Below are 9559 nucleotides of genomic sequence, written 5' to 3'. Positions count from 1 at the left end.
ATTGACGATGAAACACAGAAAATTGCATCGGAATTAAACACAAAAGGCACAATGCCGACTTAAGTACAAGAAAACTAACTCCTCTTACTGTCTATGTTTTGAACCATACCTATGATACTAGTTATTGATTCCGATGCTTCACCTCAGGTTTACTGTATCCCTCTGAGCTTCTTATTGACGAAGAAACACAGAAATTAAATCTTATTTAAATACAAAAGGCACAATGGCGACTTAAGTACAAGAAGAATGCCTCTTCTTACTGTCTATGTTTTGAACCACTCCTGTGACACTTGTTATAGATTCCGAAGCTTCACTTCAGGTTTACTGTATCCCTCTGACCTTCTTATTGACGATGAAACACAGAAATTGCATCGGAATTAAATACAAAAGCCACAATGCCGACTCAAGTACAAGAAGACTGGCTCCTCTTACTGTCTATGTTTTGAACCATTTCTGTGACACGAGTTATAGATTCCGATGCTTCACTTCAGGTTTACTGTATCCCTCTGACCTTCTTAATGACGAAGAAACACAGATATTGCATCGGAATTAAATACAAAAGGCACAATGCCGACTTAAGTACAAGGAGACTGACTCTTCTTACTGTCAATGTTTACTACCATTCCGGTGACATTAGTTATAGATTCCGATGATTCACCTCAGGTAACTGTATCCAGCTGACCTTCTTATTGACGATGAAACACAGAAATTGCTTCGGAATCATATATGAAAGGCACAATGCCGACTTAAGTACAAGAAGACTGACTCTTCTTACTGTCTATGTTTTTAACATTCCTGTGATACTATTTAAAGATTCCGATGCTTCACTTCAGGTTTACTGTATCCCCTTGACCTTATTATTGACGATGAAACTCATAAATTGTATCTTAATTAAATACAAAAGGCACAATGCCGACTTCAGTACAAGAACACTAACTCTTCTTACTGTCTATGGTTTGAACCATTCCTGTGACACTAGTTATAGATTCCAATGCTTCACTTCAGGTTTACTGTATCCCTCGGACCTTCTTATTGACGATCAAACACAGAGAATTCATCGGAATTAAATACAAAAGGCACAATGCCGACTTCAGTACAAAAACACTGACTCTTCTTACTGTCTATGTTCTGAACCATTCCTGTGACACTAGTTATAGATTCCGATGCTTCACTTCAGGTTTACTGTATCCCTCTGACCTTCGTATTGACAATGAAACACAGAAATTGCATCGGAATTAAATACAAAAGGCACAATGCCGACTTAAGTACAAAAAGAGTGTCTCTTCTTACTGTCTATGTTTTGAACCATTCCTGTGACACTAGTTATAGATTCCGATGCTTCACTTCAGTTTTACTGTATCCCTGTGAGCTTCTTATTGACGATGAAACACAGAAATTGCATCGGAATTATATACAAAAGGCACAATGCCGACTTAAGTAGAGAAGACTGACTCTTCTTACTGTCAATGCCTTGAACCATTCCTGTGACACTAGTTATAGATTCCGATGCTTCACTTCAGGATTACTGTATCCCTCTGACCTTCTTATTGACGATGAAACACAGAAATTGCATCGGAATTAAATACAAAAGGCACAATGACGACTTAAGTACAAGAAAACTAACTATTCTAACTGTCTATGTTTTGAACCATACCTGTGACACTAGTTATAGATTCCGTTGCTTCACTTCAGGTTTACTGTATCCCTCTGACCTTCGTATTGACGATCAAACACAGAAAATTCATCGGAATTAAATACAAAAGGCTCAATGCCGACTCAAGTACAAGAAGACTGGCTCTTCTTACTGTCTATGCTCTCAACCATTCCTATGACACTAGTTATAGATTCCGATGCCTCACTTCAGGTTCACTGTATCCAGCTGACCTTCCTATTGACGATGAAGCACAGAAATTGCATCAAAATTAAATACAAAAGGCGAAATGCCGACTTAAGTACAAGAAGATTGACTCTTCTTACTGTCTATGATTTGAACCATTCCTGTGACACCAGTTATAGGTTCCCATGCTTCACTTCAGTTCTACTGCATCCCTCTGACCTTCTTATTGACGATGAAACACAGAAAATTGCATCGGAATTAAACACAAAAGGCACAATGGCGACTTAAGTACAAGAAAACTAACTCCTCTTACTGTCTATGTTTTGAACCATACCTGTGATACTAGTTATTGATTCCGATGCTTCACCTCAGGTTTACTGTATCCCTCTGAGCTTCTTATTGACGAAGAAACACAGAAATTAAATCTTATTTAAATACAAAAGGCACAATGGCGAATTAAGTACAAGAGGAATGCCTCTTCTTACTGTCTATGTTTTGAACCACTCCTGTGACACTTGTTATAGATTCCGAAGCTTCACTTCAGGTTTACTGTATCCCTCTGACCTTCTTATTGACGATGAAACACAGAAATTGCATCGGAATTAAATACAAAAGCCACAATGCCGACTCAAGTACAAGAAGACTGGCTCCTCTAACTGTCTATGTTTTGAACCATTTCTGTGACACGAGTTATAGATTCCGACGCTTCACTTCAGGTTTACTGTATCCCTCTGACCTTCTTAATGACGAAGAAACACAGATATTGCATCGGAATTAAATACAAAAGGCACAATGCCGACTTAAGTACAAGGAGACTGACTCTTCTTACTGTCAATGTTTTCTACCATTCCGGTGACATTAGTTATAGATTCCGATGATTCACCTCAGGTAACTGTATCCAGCTGACCTTCTTATTGACGATGAAACACAGAAATTGCTTCGGAATCATATATGAAAGGCACAATGCCGACTTAAGTACAAGAAGACTGACTCTTCTTACTGTCTATGTTTTTAACATTCCTGTGATACTATTTAAAGATTCCGATGCTTCACTTCAGGTTTACTGTATCCCCCTGACCTTACTATTGACGATGAAACTCATAAATTGTATCTTAATTAAATACAAAAGGCACAATGCCGACTTCAGTACAAGAACACTAACTCTTCTTACTGTCTATGGTTTGAACCATTCCTGTGACACTAGTTATAGATTCCAATGCTTCACTTCAGGTTTACTGTATCCCTCTGACCTTCGTATTGACGATGAAACACAGAAATTGCATCGGAATTAAATACAAAAGGCACAATGCCGAATTAAGTACAAAAAGAGTGTCTCTTCTTACTGTCTCTGTTTTGAACCATTCCTGTGACACTAGTTATAGATTCCGATGCTTCACTTCAGGTTTACTGTATCCCTCTGACCTTCGTATTGACGATGAAACACAGAAATTGCATCGGAATTAAATACAAAAGGCACAATGCCGAATTAAGTACAAAAAGAGTGTCTCTTCGTACTGTCTATGTTTTGAACCATTCCTGTGACACTAGTTATAGATTCCGATGCTTCACTTCAGTTTTACTGTATCCCTGTGAGCTTCTTATTGACGATGAAACACAGAAATTGCATCGGAATTATATACGAAAGGCACCATGCCGACTTAAGTAGAGAAGACTGACTCTTCTTACTGTCAATGCCTTGAACCATTCCTGTGACACCAGTTATAGGTTCCCATGCTTCACTTCAGTTCTACTGCATCCCTCTGACCTTCTTATTGACGATGAAACACAGAAAATTGCATCGGAATTAAACACAAAATGCACAATGGCGACTTAAGTACAAGAAAACTAACTCCTCTTACTGTCTATGTTTTGAACCATACCTGTGATACTAGTTATTGATTCCGATGCTTCACCTCAGGTTTACTGTATCCCTCTGAGCTTCTTATTGACGAAGAAACACAGAAATTAAATCTTATTTAAATACAAAAGGCACAATGGCGAATTAAGTACAAGAAGAATGCCTCTTCTTACTGTCTATGTTTTGAACCACTCCTGTGACACTTGTTATAGATTCCGAAGCTTCACTTCAGGTTTACTGTATCCCTCTGACCTTCTTATTGACGATGAAACACAGAAATTGCATCGGAATTAAATACAAAAGCCACAATGCCGACTCAAGTACAAGAAGACTGGCTCCTCTAACTGTCAATGTTTTCTACCATTCCGGTGACATTAGTTATAGATTCCGATGATTCACCTCAGGTAACTGTATCCAGCTGACCTTCTTATTGACGATGAAACACAGAATTTGCTACGGAATCATATATGAAAGGCACAATGCCGACTTAAGTACGAAGACTGACTCTTCTTACTGTCTATGTTTTTAACATTCCTGTGATACTATTTAAAGATTCCGATGCTTCACTTCAGGTTTACTGTATCCCCCTGACCTTACTATTGACGATGAAACCCATAAATTGTATCTTAATTAAATACAAAAGGCACAATGCCGACTTCAGTACAAGAACACTAACTCTTCTTACTGTCTATGGTTTGAACCATTCCTGTGACACTAGTTATAGATTCCAATGCTTCACTTCAGGTTTACTGTATCCCTCTGACCTTCGTATTGACGATGAAACACAGAAATTGCATCGGAATTAAATACAAAAGGCACAATGCCGAATTAAGTACAAAAAGAGTGTCTCTTCTTACTGTCTATGTTTTGAACCATTCCTGTGACACTAGTTATAGATTCCGATGCTTCACTTCAGGTTTACTGTATCCCTCTGACCTTCGTATTGACGATGAAACACAGAAATTGCATCGGAATTAAATACAAAAGGCACAATGCCGAATTAAGTACAAAAAGAGTGTCTCTTCTTACTGTCTATGTTTTGAACCATTCCTGTGACACTAGTTATAGATTCCGATGCTTCACTTCAGTTTTACTGTATCCCTGTGAGCTTCTTATTGACGATGAAACACAGAAATTGCATCGGAATTATATACAAAAGGCACCATGCCGACTTAAGTAGAGAAGACTGACTCTTCTTACTGTCAATGCCTTGAACCATTCCTGTGACACTAGTTATAGATTCCGATGCTTCACTTCAGGATTACTGTATCCCTCTGACCTTCTTATTGACGATGAAACACAGAAATTGCATCGGAATTAAATACAAAAGGCACAATGCCGACTTAAGTACAAGAAAACTAACTCTTCTTAGTGTCTATGTTTTGAACCATAACTGTGACACTAGTTATTGATTTCGATGCTTCACTTCAGGTTTACTGTATGCCTTTGAGCTTCTTATTGACGATGAAACACAGAAATTGAATCGGAATTATATACATAAGGCACAATGCCGACTTATGTACAAGAAGACTGACTCTTCTTACTGTCTATGTTTTGAACCATTCCTGTGACACTAGTTATAAGTTCCGATGCTTCACTTCAGGTTTACTGTATCCCTTTCACCTTCCTATTGACGATGAAACACAGAAATTGCATCTTAATTAAATACAAAATGCACAATGCCGACTTTAGTACAAGAAGATAGACTCTTCTTACTGTCTATATTTTTGAACCATTCCTGTGACACTAGTTATAGATTCCGATGCTTCACTTCAGGTTTACTGTATCCCTCTGACCTTATTATTGACGATGAAACACAGAAATTAAATCTTAATTAAATACAAAAGGTACAATGCCGACTTATGTACAAGAAGACTGACTCTTCTTGCTGTCTATGATTTGCACCATTCCTGTGACACTAATTATAGGCTCCCATGCTTCACTTCAGTTTCACTGTATCTCTCTGACCTTCTTATTGACGATGAAGCACAGAAATTGCATCGGAATTAAATACAAAAGGCACAATGCCGACATAAGAATAAGAAGACTGACTCTTCCAAGTGTCTTTGTTTTGAACCATTCCTGTGACACTAGTTTTAGATTCCGATGCTTCACTTCAGGTTTTCTGTATCCCTCTGACCTCCTTATTGACGATGAAACACAGAAATTGCATCTTAATTAAATACAAAAAGCACAATGCCGACTTAAGTACAAGAAGACTGACTCTTCTTACTGTCAATGTTTTCTACCATTCCGGTGACATTAGTTATAGATTCTAATGATTCACTTCAGGTAACTGTGTCCAGCTGACCTTCTTATTGACGATGAAACACAGAAATTGCATCGGAATTATATACAAAAGGCACAATGCCGACTTAAGTAGAAGGAGACTGACTCTTCTTACTGTCAATGTTTTGAACCATTCCTGTGACACTAGTTATAGATTCCGTTGCTTTACTTCAGGTTTACTGTATCCCTCTGACCTTCGTATTGACGATCAAACACAGAAAATTCATCGGAATTAAATACAAAAGGCTCAATGCCGACTCAAGTACAAGAAGACTGGCTCTTCTTACTGTCTATGCTCTCAACCATTCCTGTGACACTAGTTATAGATTCCGATGCTTCACTTCAGGTTCACTGTATCCAGCTGACCTTCCTATTGACGATGAAGCACAGAAATTGCATCAAAATTAAATACAAAAGGCAAAATGCCGACTTAAGTACAAGAAAACTGACTCTTCTTACTGTCTATGATTTGAACCATTCCTGTGACACCAGTTATAGGTTCCCATGCTTCACTTCAGTTTTACTGCATCCCTCTGACCTTCTTATTGACGATGAGACACAGAAAATTGCATCTGAATTAAACACAAAAGGCACAATGCCGACTTAAGTACAAGAAAACTAACTCCTCTTACTGTCTATGTTTTGAACCATAGCTGTGATACTAGTTATTGATTCCGATGCTTCACCTCAGGTTTACTGTATCCCTCTGAGCTTCTTATTGACGAAGAAACACAGAAATTAAATCTTATTTAAATACAAAAGGCACAATGGCGACTTAACTACAAGAAGAATGCCTCTTCTTACTGTCTATGTTTTGAACCACTCCTGTGACACTTGTTATAGATTCCGAAGCTTCACTTCAGGTTTACTGTATCCCTCTGACCTTCTGAATGACGAAGAAACACAGATATTGCATCGGAATTAAATACAAAAGGCACAATGCCGACTTAAGTACAAGGAGACTGACTCTTCTTACTGTCAATGTTTTCTACCATTCCGGTGACATTAGTTATAGATTCCGATGATTCACCTCAGGTAACTGTATCCAGCTGACCTTCTTATTGACGATGAAACAGAGAAATTGCTTCGGAATCATATATGAAAGGCTCAATGCCGACTTAAGTACAAGAAGACTGACTCTTCTTACTGTCTATGTTTTGAAACATTCCTGATATACTATTTAAAGATTCCGATGCTTCACTTCAGGTTTACTGTATCCCCCTGACCTTATTATTGACGATGAAACTCATAAATTGTATCTTAATTAAATACAAAAGGCACAATGCCGACTTCAGTACAAGAACACTAACTCTTCTTACTGTCTATGTTCTGAACCATTCCTGTGACACTAGTTATAGATTCCGATGCTTCACTTCAGGTTTACTGTATCCCTCTGACCTTCGTATTGACAATGAAACACAGAAATTGCATCGGAATTAAATACAAAAGGCACAATGCCGACTTAAGTACAAAAAGAGTGTCTCTTCTTACTGTCTATGTTTTGAACCATTCCTGTGACACTAGTTATAGATTCCGATGCTTCACTTCAGTTTTACTGTATCCCTGTGAGCTTCTTATTGACGATGAAACACAGAAATTGCATCGGAATTATATACAAAAGGCACAATGCCGACTTAAGTAGAGAAGACTGACTCTTCTTACTGTCAATGCCTTGAACCATTCCTGTGACACTAGTTATGCATTCCGATGCTTCACTTCAAGATTACTGTATCCCTCTGACCTTCTTATTGACGATGAAACACCGAAATTGCATCGGAATTAAATACAAAAGGCACAATGACGACTTAAGTACAAGAAAACTAACTCTTCTAACTGTCTATGTTTTGAACCATACCTGTGACACTAGTTATTGATTTCGATGCTTCACTTTAGGTTTACTGTATGCCTTTGAGCTTCTTATTGACGATGAAACACAGAAATTGAATCGGAATTATATACAAAATGCACAATGCCGACTTATGTACAAGAAGACTGACTCTTCTTACTGTCTATGTTTTGAACCATTCCTGTGACACTAGTTATAGATTCCGATGCTTCACTTCAGGTTTACTGTATCCCTTTCACCTTCCTATTGACGATGAAACACAGAAATTGCATCTTAATTAAATACAAAATGCACAATGCCGACTTAAGTACAAGAAGATAGACTCTTCTTACTGTCTATATTTTTGAACAATTCCTGTGACACTAGTTATAGATTCCGATGCTTCACTTCAGGTTTACTGTATCCTTCTGACCTTATTATTGACGATGAAACACAGAAATTAAATCTTAATTAAATACAAAAGGCACAATGCCGACTTAAGTAGAAGAAGACTGACTCTCCTTGCTGTCTATGATTTGCACCATTCCTGTGACACTAGTTATAGGCTCCCATGCTTCACTTCAGTTTCACTGTATCTCTCTGACCTTCTTATTGACAATGAAGCACAGAAATTGCATCGGAATTAAATACAAAAGGCACAATGCCGACATAAGAATAAGAAGACTGACTCTTCCTAATGTCTTTCTTTTGAACCATTCCTGTGACACTAGTTTTAGATTCCGATGCTTCACTTCAGGTTTTCTGTATCCCTCTGACCTCCTTATTGACGATGAAACACAGAAATTGCATCTTAATTAAATAGAAAAGGCACAATGCCGACTTAAGTACAAGAAAACTGACTCTTCTTACTGTCTATGTTTTGAACCATTCCTGTGACACTAGTTATCGATTCCGATGCTTCACTTCAGGTTTACTGTATCCCTCGGACCGTCTTATTGACGATCAAACACAGAAAATTCATCGGAATTAAATACAAAAGGCACAATGCCGACTTCAGTACAAAAACAATGACTCTTCTTACTGTCTATGATTTGAACCATTCCTGTGACACTAGTTATAGATTCCGATGCTTCACTTCAGGTTTACTGTATCCCTCTGACCTTCGTATTGACGATGAAACACAGAAATTGCATCGGAATTAAATACAAAAGGCACAATGCCGAATTAAGTACAAAAAGAGTGTCTCTTCTTACTGTCCATTCTTTGAACCATTCCTGTGACACTAGTTATAGATTCCGATGCTTCACTTCAGTTTTACTGTATCCCTGTGAGCTTCTTATTGACGATGAAACACAGAAATTGCATCGGAATTATATACAAAAGGCACCATGCCGACTTAAGTAGAGAAGACTGACTCTTCTTACTGTCAATGCCTTGAACTATTCCTGTGACACTAGTTATAGATTCCGATGCTTCACTTCAGGTTTACTGTATCCCTTTCACCTTCCTATTGACGATGAAACACAGAAATTGCATCTTAATTAAATACAAAATGCACAATGCCGACTTTAGTACAAGAAGATAGACTCTTCTTACTGTCTATATTTTTGAACCATTCCTGTGACACTAGTTATAGATTCCGATGCTTCACTTCAGGTTTACTGTATCCCTCTGACCTTATTATTGACGATGAAACACAGAAATTAAATCTTAATTAAATACAAAAGGTACAATGCCGACTTAAGTACAAGAAGACTGACTCTTCTTGCTGTCTATGATTTGCACCATT

This window comes from Schistocerca piceifrons, unplaced genomic scaffold, assembly GCF_021461385.2.
Source record: "Schistocerca piceifrons isolate TAMUIC-IGC-003096 unplaced genomic scaffold, iqSchPice1.1 HiC_scaffold_2163, whole genome shotgun sequence".
In the NCBI taxonomy this organism is placed as follows: domain Eukaryota; kingdom Metazoa; phylum Arthropoda; class Insecta; order Orthoptera; family Acrididae; genus Schistocerca; species Schistocerca piceifrons.
The sequence above is the reverse complement of the archived record's forward strand: the minus strand, read 5'-3'. Positions refer to the sequence as shown.